This window comes from Zootoca vivipara, chromosome 1, assembly GCF_963506605.1.
Source record: "Zootoca vivipara chromosome 1, rZooViv1.1, whole genome shotgun sequence".
NCBI classification, from domain to species: domain Eukaryota; kingdom Metazoa; phylum Chordata; class Lepidosauria; order Squamata; family Lacertidae; genus Zootoca; species Zootoca vivipara.
The window spans coordinates 119,801,573-119,818,336 of NC_083276.1; the positions used below are offsets into that span (position 1 = coordinate 119,801,573).

Below are 16,764 nucleotides of genomic sequence, written 5' to 3' on the forward strand. Positions count from 1 at the left end.
GGTAACAGCGAGTGGCAGAAACCACAATTACATAGCTTCATAGAATTGTAGAGTTGGAAGGAACCCTGAGGATCATCTAGTCCAACCCCCTGCAATGAAGGAATGTGCAGTTGTCCCAAACAGGGATCAAACCTGCAAACTTGCCGTTATCAGCACCATGCTCTAAGCAGCTGAGCTGCCCAGACTTCAAGGATTGGCAAACGGATCTACATGGGCCAGAGAACATGATTTATGTTTAGCTTGGCTGTCCTAAGTGCTCGGGCAGCCAGAACAGCAACCCTGTGAGGTAGGTTGGGCTGGAGTGAGTGGCCCAAAGTAATTCTTGCCCAGCTTCATGGCTGGGGTGGGGAATGTGAACCCTGATCTCCCCTGTCCTGCCTAGTTAGTCAGTCTAAGCCAGGGGTCAGCAAACTTTTTTAGCAGGGGGCTGGTCCACTGTCCCTCAGATCTTGTGGGGGGCCGGACTATATTTTTGGGGGGGATGAACGAATTCCTATGCCCTACAAATAATCCAGAGATGCATTTTAAATAAAAGGACACATTCTACTCATGTAAAAACACGCTGATTCCCGGACAGTCCGTGGGCTGGATTTAGAAGGCGATGGGTCCTGATCCGGCCCCTGGGCCTTAGTTTGCCTACCCATGGTCTAAGCGCTGCAGCAGGCGAGCTCTCAAAATTCTTCAAGAGCAAGAGATGTGCACACTTGCACCTTGCCAAAACACAAGCGCACAAAAATTTGCATGTTTAGGATCTCAAAGAATACCTGGCCTACTTTAACAGTGCCTTTATGCTTTAAAGTTCTTACGTTGATCTGACAGTCTACACCTTACCTACATATAAGATTAAAGGAGGAATCTTCTGTTGAATTATGAGTGGGTTCTATCAAATTATGAGTGGCAATTTACCTTATAAACCTTTATTTTCAATACGTATTTTATTTCATTCCGTATCATTTTTTAAAAAACTATTCCAACTCCCAAGAAGAACAAAATTAAAGTATTCGACACATTACAGTAATGTAAAACCCTGCTCAAGTGATTCCAATTTTTGCCAATGCCTTAAACCTTCCACAGAAGTCTATTTCCACATCTACAGAATTCTTCGCTTGAGGAAAGATGCAAGTTTGATCGACTACACAAATACAAGCATTCCGTGAATCATCGGGCTAACGCCATTTTTATCCACTACCAGGAATTACTACGCATAGCCGGAGATTAGCTAGGAAACTAACTGCACCATTTGTCTGCAGGATAATATTCAGGGACTTAACGGTCGAGCCAATATGCCAGATGGGGAATATACTGCAGCATCAGCAAAGATACAATCCTTTTCAGTCTTGATTCAATGCTGCTTTCAACATTTTCAGTCGTGAGTGCAAAATTGTATGCAGGTCAATCTTGTACCAATTCTATCATGGAGATTAGTATCTCCAGCACATCTGGGGTATTTTAGGGTTCTCTAAACAAAGACTCAGGAACACAGAGCAGGAAGTTTATATATCTGTATGCACAAAACATCTGTCAGAACAGGGAAGGAAGGAGATCAACAAGCAGCTACTGTAATCTAGTGTTTGGATGGCAGCAACTTCTAGGCAGGTGTAGGAAGAACTGAGCATTTGAAGCATCTGTGAGTTTGAGCTGCTCTAAATATTGTCCTCGTGACAAGTAATTCACCTCCTTTTTGATAAAGTCTGCTTTAGCGGCCCATGTGATAAATGGAAACGGGCTTAAATCAACACAGTGTGACATTAGCCCACAAGGATTTTACAAAATGCAGGATGAGAGTCTGCTAATAATTAAATTTGTTATTTCCATTAGATAAAACTTGCCCCTCGTTAGCCTGTGCATTATCCATTTGTTCAAAGCAACTCAGTATATTCAAGTACCTACATGCCAGCTTACTTATGTTTTAAACCTGCATTCTTATTCCATTAACTGATGATAGCTCCCCCACACTACGTGTTTCTAAATTTACACAGTCACATTCCATTATTCTGGCACTAAACGGTCTGATGCAGTTAAAGGTTATATTTAGCATGGAACTAGGTGTTCAAAATGATACACCAGTAAAGTAATTAGTGAAAGCTCCATAAGAATATGCAATTCTCACAGGCATGGGCCCCAATTCTGACCTGGAAGCTGTCTGAGGACAAACGCCAGCTCCCTCTGCCTATAAAGTGAGATGGGCGCCGCAACCCCAGAGTCGTCCACGACTGGACCTAACAGTCAGGGGTACCTTTACCTTTAACAGCACTGCAACAAGAATGCCTGAATAGATCAAGTAGGTAAAGCGTGAGACTCTTAATCTCAGAGTTATGGGCTCGAGTCCCATTTTGGGCAAAAGATTCCTGCACCGCAGGCTATTGGATTAGATGACCCTTGTGGCCCCTCCCAGCTCTACAATTCTATGAAAAAAGAATACAACATTGGGTGGCAGGGAATGTCAACCTTTTATACATGGGTTGCCTTTATTGAATATGTGCAATCTGTTGAACACAACCTCTTCCACCCACCAGCTTCTCATGGATCATTGTGGAACAATACATTTGTTTAACTTCAATTTGTGGCAAACACTTTAGGCTCTACAGAAGATATATCTACAACTAATGCTGACTCTGCACTTTGAGTAGGAGGGAGATATCACCATTGTTGATCCATTTGGTTTTGTTCATAGCTGGAAAATTAATAAAAAAGAATACGCAGCTCAAAAGCTGGTGCATGGAAATGACACATTCTCCTGTATGGTGAAGAAATGATCAGGGTCCATAGAACCATATGCAGAGTTCCACACGACATCAGGCTTACATTTCTTGAACAACAGCTTGCTCTCTCTCACAAAAAAGTCAAATCTTTCAAAGGCAGTTGGCAATAAGGCACTCTTCACAAAAGTAAAAAATTGAGCTGACCTAAAGGACACACATGTACCAACCATTTGGATCCTCCTGACCACTGAAGTATACTTTGGAGAGGAAACTGAGAGTTATAGACACACCTTTGCTAGCATAATAAAAAGCAGAAATAATACTTACTGTATATTCCGGCGTATAAGACTGGGCGTATAAGACGACCCCCAACTTTTCCAGTTAAAATATAGAGTTTGGGACATACTTGCCGTATAAGAAATACGACCCGGCGTATAAGACGATCCCCGACTTTTGAGAAGATTTTCCTGGGTTTAAAAGAAGTCTTCTACGCAGGAATATACAGTAGCTGTAGTAGGCTTAAATGTCCAATTCTACGTTTGACATCCGCCTCCAAAAAAATAATACTACTCTAGGTAATTGATGAAATTCTGCAGCACACATTTCCTGAAGTGTATCCCAAACATAGATGCTCTTTATGAACCTTTTCACTGAAAGAAAAGACTGGTAAGAAAACTGGACGTGATTTATAAACACGTATTTTGGTAAACACGGTTGTTGGGATCCAACTTCTGATCAGCTAAATCTGGGGCACTTGTATATTTAAAAGTTCCATGAGAAGCAACACTAGCTGGGATGCACAAGGCTACTGTAGGAGCACCTAAGAGTTTGGACAATATCAAGTGGTTCCTTAAAACTTTTTTGTTCTTTGAACAGGACAAACACACATCCTAGCTATTCGATAATTTCTCAGTACTATTTGAGACACACACTGTATCATATACTGTTTGTGAGCATCTGTTCAATTTCAGAAGCGGCTTGGCTTCTGGCATTCAGAGGGAATACTGCTTAAGTACCAAAGGTACTTTAGATGTGTTGTGTCCCTCCCACTTTACAGACATCACTCAGCGGCACAATGTTTTTAATGGATACGGAGGAAATTATTCCAGTGATTTATTTGGAAATTTGGGCAAGCACATTTAAAAAATAGCAAGTTAATAAGACTGTCAAGATTAGCACTTTGTTTCTGAACTAATTTGATAGGCCAACGCTCTCTCACCTCAATTCTGTAAGCAAAATTATTTAGGATTATGCATATAAATTGTTAAATTATACCTCCATTTAAAGTGTTATGTAAAATCTCATGATGGCAATCTTTTGTTCCTCTTTTGTACTAGAAAAGACAAAAGCCTGTCAAAACTGTTGAAGTCTTAAAAGTCTCTCATTTCATCAATGAATCATATCCCCACACCTCTCTGGTTGGTATCCTCATCAAGGAAGTGCTTTTGTGCATACAAGAATACATGGGTGTTGTTGTTGTTGTTGTTTAGTCGTTTAGTCGTGTCCGACTCTTCGTGACCCCATGGACCATAGCACGCCAGGCACTCCTGTCTTGCACTGCCTCCCGCAGTTTGGTCAAACTCATGTTCGTAGCTTCGAGAACACTGTCCAACCATCTTGTCCTCTGTCGTCCCCTTCTCCTAGTGCCCTCAATCTTTCCCAACATCAGGGTCTTTTCCAAGGATTCTTCTCTTCTCATGAGGTGGCCAAAGTATTGGAGCCTCAGCTTCACGATCTGTCCTTCCAGGGAGCACTCAGGGCTGATTTCCTTAAGAATGGATAGGTTTGATCTTCTTGCAGTCCATGGGACTCTCAAGAGTCTCCTCCAGCACCATAATTCAAAAGCATCAATTCTTCGGCTATCAGCCTTCTTTATGGTCCAGCTCTCACTTCCATACATCACTACTGGGAAAACCATAGTTTTAACTATACGGACCTTTGTCGGCAAGGTGATGTCTCTGCTTTTTAAGATGCTGTCTAGGTTTGTCATTGCTTTTCTCCCAAGAAGCAGGCGTCTTTTAATTTCGTGACTGCTGTCATCATCTGCAGTGATCAAGGAGCCCAAGAAGGTAAAATCTCTCACTGCCTCCATTTCTTCCCCTTCTATTTGCCAGGAGGTGATGGGACCAGTGCCCATGATCTTGGTTTTTTTGATGTTGAGCTTCAGACCATATTTTGCGCTCTCCTCTTTCACCCTCATTAAAAGGTTCTTTAATTCCTCCTCGCTTTCTGCCATCAAGGTTGTGTCATCTGCATATCTGAGGTTGTTGATATTTCTTCCGGCAATCTTAATTCCGGCTTGGGATTCATCTAGTCCAGCCTTTCGCATGATGAATTCTGCATATAAGTTAAATAAGCAGGGAGACAATATACAACCTTGTCGTACTCCTTTCCCAATTTTGAACCACTCAGTTGTTCCATATCCAGTTCTAACTGTAGCTTCTTGTCCCACATAGAGATTTCTCAGGAGACAGATGAGGTGATCAGGCACTCCCATTTCTTTAAGAACTTGCCATAGTTTGCTGTGGTCGACACAGTCAAAGGCTTTTGCATAGTCAATGAAGCAGAAGTAGACGTTTTTCTGGAACTCTCTAGCTTTCTCCATAATCCAGCGCATGTTTGCTATTTGGTCTCTGGTTCCTCTGCCCTTTCGAAATCCAGCTTGCACTTCTGGGAGTTCTCGGTCCACATACTGCCTAAGCCTGCCTTGTAGAATTTTAAGCATAACCTTGCTAGCGTGTGAAATGAGCGCAATTGTGCGGTAGTTGGAGCATTCTTTGGCACTGCCCTTCTTTGGAATTGGGATGTAGACTGATCTTCTCCAATCCTCTGGCCATTACTGCGTTTTCCAAACTTGCTGGCATATTGGGTGTAGCACCTTAACAGCATCATCTTTTAAAATTTTAAACAGTTGAGGACCAATATTTCTTCCAGAAACTGCCCCATGTGTCTTACAGGGTGCTACTTATCCAACCTTGAAAGGGAGGAGCTGCCACTGGAAGCAAGGCAATGTAAAGTCCCTGTGCATGAACAGAAAGCTACCTACTGCATCGTGGATCTTCTCCATCTTTAAAGATGACCAAGTAAACAGCAGCGGCTCAGGGGAAGCATCTTAAAAGCTGTTTACATACAGTTAGATCCAGACTGAATCATGCTGAGAGCAGATTCACTGAAATCAATGGAACAAGTCCCACTGATTGTAGTGAGTCCACTTTCAGCATGAATAACTCTAGACCAAATCCATACTATTTACATTTCCAACCATTACCTACCCGTAAAGCCATGCAATTATTGATTTTTAGTATGAGTGTATCATGTCAGTGTCAATGAATAATAAATGTTGACATATAATTAAGATTTTGAGACCAGCAGGAAATCCCGACACTTTTTTATAAGACCTCAAAGCTTACCCTTAATTCCATCATTTATAATGACTTGGTGGGTAAATGTCAAAAACAAGCTTCATTTTTGACATTCACCAATTTAAAAAAACCCAAGCAAAGGAAAAACTGAGCTAGCAAGAGACTGAGCGTTGATGAGGGAAATTATGGAGGAATTTGCTTCTTTATTCAAGGGACATGATTAGCCTTACCAAGAAATTCTGACATTTTTCTGAAGCCTCCTAAAAGTTTAAGAATTATTGTTAAACATAAGGTTCAGTAAGTTTCCCATTTTGATAACCTGTCTGCCAATCGTTTCTCAGAAACAGAAATTTATGGAGCATACCTCTGAACACTGTTTATTCAGAATTGTTTCAAAATCACATTATAAACCCACTTCCTGTTCCCAGCGGTGAGAAATGGCTGACTCCCATACGATCAGACCTCAGCCATGCCAGTGATTCAGGGCTGATATGGGGGTAATTAGCCGTGGCAGACTCCCCAGGGTGGGGGAGGACTGTCTAGTAGACCCGCAGGTTGTCTCAGATTGTCAGCTTGCATCAAGGTGCAAGCGGCAGGACACTGGGTCCTAGAGCACGAGACGGCTGGCACTCTCCAAAGGCACTCTCATAGCTGGAAATATCTGTTTGATAAATTAGATTTGGACAATAAACAGACAGAGTCTGGACCAAAGATGACTGAGATAAAACCTGCAGAATGGCACAGTCCCTGGTGTTTAAGCTCGGACGTCAAAGAGATTCTCATCATGGTGTTTGGATTACGGAGGTGACTGGTACGTTCTTTTTCTCTTCTCAATACCTACAACTGTTCTTCTATGCCAAGCCTCATGAAGAAACCTAATTTTTTGAAAAGTACAGATGGACTTTTATTTATAATTAAGTATTCAATTGCGCAGCTTTGCTTAGACTTGAAAGACTTGATAAAGTTAAAAGAAGAAACAAGATGGCACTTGTTAATATGATGCAGCACAGAAAAATGAGAGTTCCTCCCTTTTTCTAGGGAAGTGGGAGATGCTTGATGGCTGACTTTGTAGTGGCTTGAGACAATAATTTGGGATAACATACAATGCATCTGTTTGCAGAATTTCTTCATTATGAGCGAGAGAGAAGGCTAAATGGATGTCTAGCAGCCCCCCTTCTAGGGCCCAGAAGGGGGGATTGTGTGGTCTCTGAAAGCTGATCAATCGCCAAATGACTTATATCTTTGGAATACAGTTCATTTACATTGCAATATTGCAAAGAGTATGTGTAACATCGAATGACAAGCTTGGACAACAGCCCGGATTGGAGAAACTTAACATGGGAGTTGCTGCGTCATTAAACTCTAAACGATAGACTTGGACAACAGCCCAGATTGGAAGATTGGAATGAAGTCAGGAAAAGCTGCGCTGGCAAATAGACAGTTGGAAAAATACATACATAAAGCTGTATTCAATGGATGAAAGGCTATATGATTTCTAACATGATTGAGAATCGCATAGCCAGGGACGGAGAATTTTAAAGCGTTAAGATCAGAATGCGTAAATATGAAAACAACAAGAGGAAGGCAGGAACGAAGATATTGGAGATACAGTATACTTCAAGAGGTCCAGACTATGGGGAACCCGGAAAAAATTAATAATTAGGACTGTGATTTGGTTTTTATAATTTTAGTTTATTGTTTTTAATTGGATTAGGATTATGGATATGTTAACTGGCTGTTTTTATTGGAAAATTAATAAAAATGATTTTTTTAAAAAAAAACTTTATAAACCCTTAGAAATGATAGAATGGGAGCAAATGAGACCTCATTGTCCAGGAATGTGTTTTCCTAGCAATATATTATCAATAACCTGTGAAACATTTATTGTTTACAGGAGCAGAAATCAGCAGCATGACAGGTTATTACTTTGCAAACTTAGCCAACCCATTCTAAATATTTTATCATTCATAAAGGACTTCATATGATCCCAGAATGAGGTCATTCGTATGCAAAACGAGACTCAAGAACTTGCTAGTAGCTGTCTTGATAAACTGGGAATTCATACATCATCTTATTTGGAACATAAGGTGGGAAAAAATCATTTGCCACTGCCCTAAATTAGATGCAGAGAATTTGTTCTGAAATACATGGCAAAGCTCAATATTGGAAGATAGCAACGGGAAGGATCTAGGCGAAGGGGGTGATGGAAGATTACTTTTTATACCTATAACCTTAAGGTACTCCTACATGGGCTTCCTCATACCTAAACTGAACCTAAACAAACTACATTCTAGTAAGCGAATGAAAATACTCTTGCCAAAAAACAATACTCTTGCCAAAAAACAAAACAAAACTGCAGGTGATTAAAATTCTGCTCGTTGCCTCTGTGAAGTAGGAAACCACAATCAATACCAGAAACTCAAGAACAGAGATTGTAGAAACCCAGCAGCAGCTCAATAGCATTTTTCCTAGTAAGAAGTCATCTATAGATCAATATGCAAGGGTATACCAGAAAGGGACAGTTCATCAAATAAATCCTAAACATCAGTACTGGAGTCTTGAAGAAGATAGTAAAATCCTCCAAGACACATCAACCGTCTGAGGCAGTGTTTTTTTTTTTAATGAAGAAAATTAAGGGCCAATTAAATACATTGGCCGTTTTCGTAATTGTGCCTTTCTTAATGGGGTGGGGCGGGGGGGGAATGCCAACCATCCTATCTCATCGTAAGTCATCCATGTTCCCTTACTGTCAGATGATGCTGGAGATCAAACTAGTACTTCTTACATGTATAACATGTTCAGACAGTCTCTACAGCTGCATTTTCCCAATAACCAATTTATGACAGTTTGGAGATTCTACCTTTTGGGAACTAGCTCCTTGTTTTACAAACAGCCTCCCATGTTAGAATGTTTGTTTTTCCCTTTTAAAAAAACTCTACCATTTGGTTACTAAATACTTTCCAGTAATAAATCTTTCAGGAGTGACGTTTCATTACATACTTGACAAAGACGGTGAAATATTTTTTAAAAAGATTTTGCAACTTCCAAGGTCTCCCAGCAGTACATTTGCCAGAAGTCAAAGGACCACAGTCGGGGTTTGATTTTGTTGTTTGCTTCTCTGAAATCTTCCTGTGTTCTATTATCTACAACTAATAATACGCAGCAGGTGTTACACCAAGGTTTGTAGGCCAACAGATTTGCCTTCTGAAGTCAGAGAGCAGTAAGATGCTTCCTGTAAGACAAAAATGCATTTTTGTCTTACCTTAGATGGTTTAGATGCCCCAATTACACTGAGTTTTCAAGGAAACACCCAACACTGGCTCTAATCTATTCATTTGGGGGCAATATTACATATTCAAAGCAAAAGTAGGCGTAACTTAGATTTTGCTACAGCATTATCAATGGGACAGAGACTAGCAGAGATACTCCCTCCTCACAGCAAACGTGCTATCATCAATCTCCCAGGCTTTAGAGCCTGAGTTTTCAACTCTTCCTGGGTTGGGCAGAGACACCCAGGCTTCATATCTCCAACTCCAGAGGAGCAACCCACCTCCAATATCTGCAAAGCCCTCTGGCTCCACCTCCTCCTAAGCACACAAGATGCTACTCATCTGTTGGACAAAATGCAGCCGTCTCCCCTTCCGAGTGAGGGATGTCACATTTTCCCAAGAACATTCTATACCAGGGAAATTTCCATTTCCCCTGCAGGCAAATGAAACTTGTTTCTATTACAGCTGCTGTGCAGATTGTAGCTGCACTAAGTATTACAGGCACGGAATGGATTTGACACATGGCAAGAAAAATGAGAAGTAACAGAAAACACAAACACATACACACACACACCACCACCACCTTTTAACTGCTTCATGAAAATTTTGTGTCTCCAGCACTGGAACACACCTCCGATTAAGAAAAATAAATGGCACACTAGAAAGGCTACCTTTTTGCCCATCATTCTTTGATGGTTTCATTTCTTATTTTTAATTTCAAAGAACTGCCTCCATGTTCCCTAGCAAAACCATTGACTCCCACATTAGAGTGCTTTGTACAGTCATGTGGAAAAGTCTTTCTGCTTTTGATTCACTCGCTGTTGGCCTGACGATAGAATGTATGCTATGTTTATACTAAGCCATAAACCTGTGGAGATAACTCACATTGTTCCACAGATAGAGAAGTTCCTGATCCCTTCAGTTCAGCTTAAAAACATTTCCACTTTACATCACACCTAGCTGGAATGACAAGCAGAACTTTGACCTGTTAAACACAGTGAAAGGCTTTCCCCTTCCAAAAGGGGCGTAGACAACCTTGGCTTCAAAGTTGCTTTTTTGCCAACTTCTGAGCGACTGGGGCAATTGCAACTTGCGTGAACTTAATGTAGTACTTCAAAGCAGCATAAAACTGGACCTCTGCGATCAGTAAACATTCAGCATTTTCAAAGGGTCTGTGTCACTCTTCCAGTGAAATGCAAATGTCAATATTCTTATAAACTAATCTTCGTTACTTAAGCTGCAGCAGGCTGCCCTACAGCCTGCCAAAGGAAGCATTCTCCAAACCTGCTTTAAAATACAGCTTTAATTTGGAGTCTGTCTTTCAAGCCATCAAAATCGAGAACAAAGTCTGCAGCTCTAGAATTATGTGACACTTTTTTCAGTACCGAGTTCTAGACAGTTTTCTCATGGCTAAAGGGAGCACTGGGGGAAACTGAGGCTGCTAATGCCCCCCCCCCCATTTTCTATTAAACAAGCCACTGCAGGACTGGATTAGAGACAGAATGGTTTTCCAAAGAGAAAAGCTTAAACAAATCATTCAGCATGTAGAAAATGAACTTGTGCTCCAGACATGTCTGCATTATGGACTTTCAACCCTCAAATTGCCTTGCTAGCAGCGCCAAACCGCCATTATGCCTAGTGGTACTGGGACAGGTCACCATAATCTGTGCCAGTCCTTTTAAAGTTCAAGTGTATTGTGTGAACTCATTTCCCCCCCCCCTTCTCCTTATGAACTGAACAACTTGTTCTGAAGCCATTACACAAACAAAACGGTATTCAAAGGAGAAACTGCATGCCACTGAAAGAACTGTGCTTTCGAAGGACATAAAAGAGAAGCTCTACACCCCCATCTATTGGATGCTTAGTTTAGAGCTTCACTGAAGAGCAAACCAGCGCCATACATACTACCTGCTGGAGGGCTGATAAACCAATGAATTATGCATTCACCATTTTCTACGCATTATAAGTACCACCAATGATTGTAGGATCTCTCTACAATATTCAAGCTTTATGTGCAAAAGTGAACTGCAGTTCCCACGGCCATTCAATGGAAGCCTTCTTCAACCTGGCTCCCTCCAACTGTTTTGAACTACAAGTCCTGTCATCCCTAGCCAGCATGGAATGATGGCAGCTATAGTACAAAATCATAGAATTATAGAGTTGGAAGGAACCCTGAGGATCATCTAGTCCAGTGTTTCTCAACCTTTTTTGGGCCAAGGCACACTTGTTCCATGAAAAAAATCACGAGGCACACCACCATTAAAAAAGTTACAATTTTTAACTCTGTGCCTATATTGACTAGAGAGAGAGAGAGAGAGAGAGAGAGAGAGAGAGAGAGAGAGAGAGAGAGAGAGAGAGAGAGAGAGCCCAGTTTAGTTTGTGGGGTAAGTCCTAAATCTCAGTGAATTATGACTGTAAGAAACACTTGCCAATTGCTGTGTTGGTTGCAATCTCCTGTAATAAGGCTTCACAAGCCGCTGATTTCTCTGCCAGCACGTGCTCCTCGCCGAAGAGGCCGCTCACTCCCTCGTAGACGCTGCTGGCTGCCCTCCAGAGGCTGTTCTGCTTGTCAGCCCGTGGCCTCGCGCCGATCAAGCCCCGGGCTCCGCCAGCAAGAGCAGCGAGAGTGAGACAAACAGCAGCAGCAGCAGCACCCGCCGGCCGCCTCTCACGTCCGAGGCCGTGGTGGTGGCTGTTGAGAGCTGCGCTCGCCCCGCGTCGTGACCCGGCCGGCTTCCTTTCCGGCGGGTTAGTGTAGTTTATTGGCGGCCGCCAGGCACGTGACAATGCAAATCGCCCTTCTCGTCGCCGCACGTCGCGGCACACCAGCCAGCGTCTCGCGGCACACTAGTGTGCCGCGGAACAGCGGTTGAGAAACGCTGATCTAGTCAGCCCCCTTGCAATGCAGGAATATGCAGCTGTGCCATACAGGAATTGCACCTGCAACCTTGGCGTCATCCGCACCACGCTCTAACCAGCTGAGCTATCCTCCCATAATTGTCTGAAGGGCATCAGGTTGAGAAGGCTGAACAGACAATACTGACCCGTGACTAGACTTGGCATGGGAAGCATTCCATGATCCTATGACCTTACTTTGGAGTAGGGCTGAAACTGAGCTGCCTGATTCAGTTTTGGCTTCATTCACACTCAGCTGTATGTCTGCTCCAGACAGTATGGTGCCTTTTCTTTTTAAGCATAATAAAGTCCCCCTTTAAACTGTACTTATTTTATTTGCACTTTTTACATAAAATATGCACTTCTCAATGCTTTTCAATGCACTTTCCTGTAAACCACGTATTTTTTGTACAGTATTTGCTTTTCCACATCAAAACAACGTCACAGGATCCTGAGAAATGTGTGATCCATCAAGGAGTTGCGTTCTGATCTGCACAAATTCTTGGGAGCATCAGATCAAGCCAGCTCCCTGTAAAAAGCAGGCTGAGCAAGGTCCTCCTCAGCTTCCTCCTATGCACATCTTCCTAGTAGCATACTGGGTTCTGGCTCAAGCTGTGGAACCAGAGTATCGAATGCTACTAAGGATATCCAGAGTTCCACAACGTGCATATAATTGAGGATCTGCAGAAAATTCCAACAAGTTAAAATGTCTGCTCCATATTGACCCTAATTTCTTACCATTGTCAAGTGCATCAGTAAAAGATCAACTGCACACAGGCTGAGTGTTTTACCAAGTCTAGAAAGACCCAGTTAAATGGTATAATTTGTGTCAGTAGCCGTTTACTGAAATGTGCAGGCAACAACTGTATCATTAGCATTGCAGCTCCTAGCTGCTGACAGATAATACCAGCAGGAACATTCTGCTAAGTGCTCATCAAAAGATGCTAAACTGCATTTACCTGTATGTCATGATCACAACAACTGCACAGTTACATTCACAGATCTAGAAAACTGTGAAATGAATTCACTTAGCACAACAAAGGAGAACTTTGCTAATTGTACATTACTCAGCTCTGAATGCATTAATACCTATATTCACTGTAACACTAAAGTGTGCAAAATCCTCTCTGCAGAACAACCACTAACATCCTTTCATTCCTACTTTCAACATCCTTCTTTCCCCACCACAATTTGAAGGTGGGGGAAACAGGACTGAGGGAACAGCATTCTGCCCGAGACCACTGTTGGAAAAGAGATGGAGAAAAGGGATACATGGCTAAAGCCAGTATGTCAATACCCAATCCAAGTTCAACCATAAGGCTGTCAATGACCTACAAAGCTTAAAAAATAAACCTACAAAAAACTAGCTTTTTGGTTCACTTTGCTTATGATTCAATGGTACACAGCTGCTCTCACTCTCCTCTACTCAGGGTCAGGGGTGGGAAACCAGTTGCCCTGCAGATGTTGTCTGATTACAACTACCATCATCCCAGAACGCTAGTCATGTTGACTAGGGTTGATGGGAGTTGGAGTCTAAGAACATGTGAAAGCCCAAAAGGTTCCCCAGCCGATTTAGATTCATAACCTGTAAAGCTGTCTCCCCCAAACTGCAAACCAGGGTATGCTAATTGTTGTAAGGGAGAACTGTTCACGTGTCAATAATTAAAGCAGGCATGGGCAAACTCAGCCCTCCATTAGTTTTGGGACTACAACTCCCATCATCCCTAGCTAACAGGACCAGTGGTCAGGGATGATGGGAGTTGTAGTCCCAAAACATCTGGAGGGCCAAGTTTGCCTATGCCTGAATTAAAGGCTCCCACCCATGGAGCCAGCTCTCTGCTGCATCTTCACATGGTTCTCTGATCTTCATTCTTTTCAATCAGCCTCCTCAGACACAGGCAGTTTAGTTGAGTCTCCGCACTGGGATAAACTGGAGTATTCAAATCCAACAGACAGAAGAATCACATTACATCTTCCAATGAGTTTGTTCTGATATTGGCCTCTTTGCAGCCAGAGGCATGTGCAGAAGCACACAAAAGTGGAGGCAGACCAGTGCACAGGCGAAGGTATAGCCTGTAGAGCATGAGACAGACTCTTAATGTCAGGGTTGCAAATTTTAGCCCTGTGTTGGGCAAAAGATTCCTAGGGGATTGGACTAGATGACCCTCAAGATCCCTTCCAACTTTAAAATTCTGTAAGAATAGAGGGTTGCACTAAAAGGCGAGCACAAGCATCCCAAATGCCAGATAGAATGATCCAACCTCATCTCCCCACATGCTGCTCTCCTGCCCCCCCCAACCAAACCCATTTTGGGGGTACAGGGAGGAAGCCCTGCTGTACGAGTGGGAGCCTTTGTTCACAGCTTGGGATTCATTAGGTGGATCCCTCCCAGAAACACTCCAATTTTAGTTGAGAAGTTGAGGCTGCTATTTTTGTGGAGCCAGGAAAAACAGAGACATTCACATGGTAGAAGTAATGAGGCCTACAGGAGAAGGGCAATTTGGGTCTATGGTCACATTCGTATCATGCATTTAAAGCATGTGACCTCCCCCCAAAAAATAAAAAACCACAAAAAACCCAAGAATCCTGGGAACTGTAGTTTATGCCTTACAGGGCTAGAATTCTCTGGGGGAAGTAACGAGCTTCAAATGTATGATGTAGATATGACCAAAGGATGCTATCTAGTTAAACAGTTCCACTACTGCTAGGATGCTTAGCTGTGTAATGCAACTTTCCTAGCCACTCCTCTCCCTGTGTCATCCTAAATATCGTCCAGGGGTTCCCCTAGCCCTGTGCATAGAACATCCTTGCACTAGTGGGCCTGTTTACCGGTAGCTGAATACCACCCACGTTAGCAGGCTTACAGGTCATCCCCCTTTCACACCATGCCAACCCCCGATGAACCATTTTTTAGATGTGGGTGTAAAAAGTATCTTCCACAAACTCCAGAAACATCTTTTATGAAGGCATTTTGAAATGCAGCAAAATGGGTGCACATGTCAAGCAGCCTCTGAAATGACTTCGCACTTTTTACAAATGAACGATATGCTTTTATTATTCTCAAGAGGAGCCAAGTCCAATTACTGGTTCGTAGGACAATCCACTCTTTCCATCAATAGAAGAAACCACATGTAGAAACCAGAAACCTCTTATAATTTTGCTCAAAAATCAATGCTCTGAAATGTTCCTTAAAGGACCCTCTTTAATATATAGCTTTTACTGCATAGCATGAAGAGTACTAAGCTTGTTAACAGATTTATGTTGCTTTTTAGATCAATTTAGAAATTGGGGGGGGGAATAGAGTAACGTTTAATATAACCCTCTGCAAAATTAGGACACACACATTCTAGAAAGGATTTTTAAAGCATCAAACACTTCAAACGTTTGCTCTGGATCGCAGAAGGATGCAATTAACCACTTATTATATTCAGCAGTGATAACAGACCATTCTCACTGTTGAAAAGCAGACACTGGAATATTTGAAGAAGAAATATTCTCAGAAATCCCCAAACTGTACAAAAAGATAAAGATACCCAAGCTACACTCACTTCCCTGCACTTTGCTTACAAAATGCTAGCATAAACCAAAAGTCACTAATGACTTTATGGCACACCAGCTTTAAAAAAACACCCTAAAAACCAACTTAATAAATATTTGCAGGAGGTCACATTAGGCCACCAGATATTCAAACCTCCATTAATTCCATGTACACGTGAATTCTGATGAAACCATGGCCTCTAAGCTAATGCAATGTTCTTAAAAGCACCCTGATGCCTCACTTAAGTGGAAGTAGTCTGTTTTCCATCCTTTCGTACCTCACAATATTTTATCTTGACAGATGTTTGCCTTTTTCTGCCTCACTTCCATTCTGGCATATGTCATCCAAAGACAGACGGTATAAACAAGGAAACATCTGCAGGACTGATTCAATAACTGAGGAAAATGACGATTAAATCATCTAATATTCCATGATGCACTTTAGATATGCGAGACCCTTAAGCATTAGGAGTTATAAATGTGACATATTTGTTTTTAAATTCAGATATACTGGGCTGTATTCAGTGGTGCACTTTGGCAAATGGAAGGACACCTTTTATTTGCATAACAGCGTCTTTGATCCATCAGAAATCTTCACTAACTGAAGGGGAGAGGATGAAATTTTGCCAGTTTCCATCCTTCCCTCTGCACTACTGTTCTGTCCCCACAACCCCCTGAAGATGGGGAGGGCAGATGGGAACTACAGGGAGAAAGAGCAAATAATCAAAAACCATCTCCCTGCTTCTTCCAATAGCAGAGGTATCCACAGAATCAAAAGCCACAATGGATAAAAAAGCACAATTGGATCAAACCCAGTAGTTTGTGCATTTGCAATGAGTACTTTATAACTTTTTGGTGTTGTCTGGCTTTCGCAGATAACCAAAATATTTAATGTACAGAATTCTGTAATGGATACACTATATGTGATATGTCAGGATCCTTAATATACATATCTTCACAATGAGAATCACATCACAAATATTCTTAAATATGTGTAAA

General features: G+C 42.0%; 1 protein-coding gene across 5 annotated transcripts in view; it reads right to left on the reverse strand.

The window, feature by feature from the left end:
- Positions 1 to 16,764, reverse strand: part of HIBCH (3-hydroxyisobutyryl-CoA hydrolase) — a 62,356-nt gene that overhangs the window by 36,040 nt on the left and 9,552 nt on the right. The gene's annotated exons all lie outside the window — the stretch shown is intronic.